Source organism: Diabrotica undecimpunctata, chromosome 7, assembly GCF_040954645.1.
Source record: "Diabrotica undecimpunctata isolate CICGRU chromosome 7, icDiaUnde3, whole genome shotgun sequence".
Taxonomy (NCBI): domain Eukaryota; kingdom Metazoa; phylum Arthropoda; class Insecta; order Coleoptera; family Chrysomelidae; genus Diabrotica; species Diabrotica undecimpunctata.
In genome coordinates, this window is record NC_092809.1 from 157546889 (window position 1) to 157551028 (window position 4140).

Here is a 4140-nt window from a genome sequence, read left to right on the forward strand (position 1 = left end):
AGTTTTACGAAAATAAATATTAACAGTTTTTTCTATGTTTTATTAGATTTTATTATTATTTTTATTTTGTTTCAGTGGAAAATAAGTTTATCACACACGCATCCACACAACCATAGAACATATGTTATATAGTATACTCACATATGCAAATGGTTCATCACTGAAAACTATTTACTTAACATATTCACAAAAACCTTTCAGTTCTGCAAAATAGTGTCCCACTAATTTATAAAGTATTGGGCTTAGGAGTTTACAATGAAAACAACAAAAAAAGTAGCGTAAATAATTTATTTAATGTAGTTAATATAATAAATAATTATCAAAAATGATATAAGAATGCTGATCGAATGAAAGAGATATAGAGGTGTAATGCAATAAATAAATTGTCATATTTTTAACTTCACCTTAAAAAAACTAACATAGAATATAACATATCTATAGTAATCCCAACTATATTAAAAAATCTCTGTCAACAATACGTACAACATACACCGACTTTTCACAGGGTACATTAACAAATTGAAAATATTACTCCTATTTAACAGCATTTCGATTTTACCTATTTTTTAATAAACACGTTCATTAGCATAACTTTTTAGTTTAGATATCAGTCTTCGTATTTGGTGATATTTTGTCAAATCGCTAAAAAGTGGGAAAAGTTTTGCTATTAATCGGTCAAAATGTTTCTTAATAAATATACACACTGGTTTTAAATTTGCACAGAATTTAGTCTCCTTAATATGTTTTCCTGAAACATCAGCTCTTTAGAAGAACAGTGGTTTTAAACTATTTTAATCTACAAACAGTTTTTATATCTAGCTAACACAAGTTTGTATAACTCTTTTTTCCACCTAACCACATTCCCGTTCGATAGAGTAACTGAGATTTCCCACAGGCGTTATCTAACTGCCCCACGAACTACCTGGAACCATTAATCCCAAGTACCTGTTGCCCCATTGCCAAGAAAGTTGGGGGTTAAGTCTTAATGACCGGAAATTCAAAATTTGATTATAGTTGAAAGTAAGAATATAAAAAATGTTTTCAGTTATTCATTTCAGTTGCAAGTATTACGGTATAGTTTTGTCCGTTAGTGTTTAACTTTTAAATGGCGAATCCAACGACTATGTTTAGTCAAAGGAAGAACTTTTATTAATAATTAATGAATATAAATATTCAAAGACCCATGTCTCCAAAGATGGAAAAGTTAGATGGCGATGCATCAAAAAAGGGTGTCAACAAAAAGTGTACACAAAGGAAGGTGAAGAAAATTACGCTATTCTTAAAAAAGCATCGGTGGAGCATAATCATGTTCCAGATATCCACGTTGACCGGCAAATTTTTAGTAAGTCTACAAAGAGGAAAGCTGTAGAAGATATATGTGAAAGACCTTTAAAGATTGTCCACAAGGAATTGAGGAAAGAAAATTTCAGCAATTTACCGCTGACGACGAAAGACAGTTCTTGCGTTCGAAGAAATATCTATGCTACAAGACGAAAATCCACACCATCATTGCCCAAGTCACAGGAAGAAGTTCTTCAAGTGTTAGTGAACTTAAATTTAAAAACAAATACAGGTGAAAATTTTTATTATCTACGAAAAATAATTCGCTCATGCTTTGGTAATTGGGTTCCTTTTTGAATATAATAAAGTAAAATAAAAAGTATATATATATGTTCACAAAAATATTATCTAAGTACCTAGGTAGCGTGGGGCAGTTCGCTTTTAATTCTACTATAAAACTAACGTGAACTCTACTGGAATCAAAACGCCTCTGTCGGAACTGAAATGGGTGATACTGAAACCATAAACATCCAAAGAGGAGTTAGACAAGGTTGTATATTATCACCATTATTATTCAACTTGTACTCAGAGGACATCTTTGCACATGCTCTAGATGAAGCACAAGAAGGAATAAAAGTCAATGGAAAAATCGTGAACAATATCAGGTATGCCGATGATACAGTACTGATTGCTAGCAGTAAAGAAGAACTACAATTTCTGTTACCATAGTAGTTAGAGAAGGAGAACTAAACGGCCTTAAGGTGAATGTAAAAAAAACCAAAACAATGGTAATTCCAAAAAACAAACACACACCAGTTATAAACATACTAATCACCAACAATCTAGTTGAACAGGTGAAAAAGTTTAAGTATCTAGGCTGTTGGATACATGAAACCTTAGACCAAGAACAAGAGGTTAAATGTAGAATAGAACAGGCAAGAAACACCTTCTTAAAGATGCGACAGTTACTCACTACCCGTAATCTTGATTTGTCCCTACGATACCGCATGATAAAGTGTTATGTATATAGTGTACTATTACACGACGTGGAAGCTTGGACGTTAATAGTCAGCTCGTTACAACGTTTAGAGCGCTTTGAGATGTGGGTATTTCGTCGTATGCTGAAAATTCCATGGACCGACCGCGTTAGAAATGAAGAAGTTTTAAGGCATATGAATAGAGAACGTGAACTCACAGAAATTGTCAAGAAGCGTAAAACGTCTTATCTTACTATACTTACTACGTAAACATATTTAGACACGACAGGTATAACTTCCTTCAGCTTATTATATAAGGGAAAATAGAAGGCAGACGCGGCCCGGGTAGACGACAAATGACCTGGCTGCGCAACATCAAAGATTTTACAGGATTAGACTTTCAAAGTTTAATAAGGAAAGTCCAAAATAGGGAAGACTTTGCAGAGGACATCGCCAACCTTCGCTAAGAGGACGGCACCTAAAGAAGAGAAGAAAAAGAATAAAACTAAACCCATTAAAATTCAGGAGCGTGGGGGAGTTCCTAGTCGTCCCTTCCCACTATTAGTTTCATTACAGAGAGTTGAATCTGTATTTCTAAGGCGCTGAATTTCTAATATTCAACACGAAATATTAGAAACTGTCAGCCTTAAAACCACAGATTTAATTCTCAATTAACAAACAGATATTGTCTATTACTGTTTTTATTTGCTGTTAGGTAGATATATAAATTAGTGGCAAACAAATTCATTTTAAAATTCTTCTGAAGAAGAAGCTGATTTTTCGGAGAAACATGTAAATTTGACTATATTCTGTGGAAATTACAAACTGTGTTGTGTTTTATGAATGAGTGTGTCCTTTAATTTCTTAACTTCAAATATTTTGAATTTTAGACGAACATTTTGACCAACGTATGCATGTTCTTCTACTAATGTGCTAATAAAACCCTGTAGTTGTTACATCTCATTTAAACGGTCAAATGTATAACAAAGAATCTTAATAAAAATTAATAAAAATGCACCAGTAAGTTATAAAAAAGCACTGGGAATGTATCTTCTTTTTTAGTACAATAATTTTTGGTTATTATTGGTAATACATGTTATCAATATTTTTGCTGTTCAGTGTTATTGTTTTATAACTCAGTCTTTGCAGAATTGAAATATAGTTTATAAGATAAAAAGTAAGCTACGAGTATATTACTGATACTTCTAGAAGCAGTACAAACTATTCACCATAAAACCATTGTCAGATTTTTCCGCATATTTATAACCACGTAAACATTTTAGATAATTAAAAAAATTAATACAACAAAACAGCTATCAACCAAATTAATTTATGGTATTAAGAAACTAAATATATCTTTAAATGCCTACATTTATAAATTAAAATTTTGATTATTGTTATTGCCACAACGCATTTGCATAAATCGTATTTATCACATTATATATTTCGAGTATCCAGTCTGGTATAGTAAATAAGGACAGCACACGCAGTACTTAACTTTACTATCTATCATACGTCTACCGATTGCATGACTATGTCAGTGGTGACAAATAATATTGGCTACATTGGAGTCCCTTGGTAAGTTCTACTCAAGAATGAGAGCGTCAATTTGTGTATGGTCCACATTGAAATCGTAGGCTTCACGGCCAGAGTCAGAATTATAGTTTATTCGTCTTCCGGGTTTGGACCGTGTGATTGGTGAGTGACCCAAAAGTGGTTTCATCTCGACGTTTCGCTACAATTGTATGTAGCTTCTTCAGGAGAACAAAAAAGAAAAAGAAAACAAAAGACAGGAAGATGGGTAGTTAGCAACGGTAACTCAGTTACTCAACGCAACCAGAGGCGAATACTAACTACCAATATGGGCATTTGGTCACAGTAA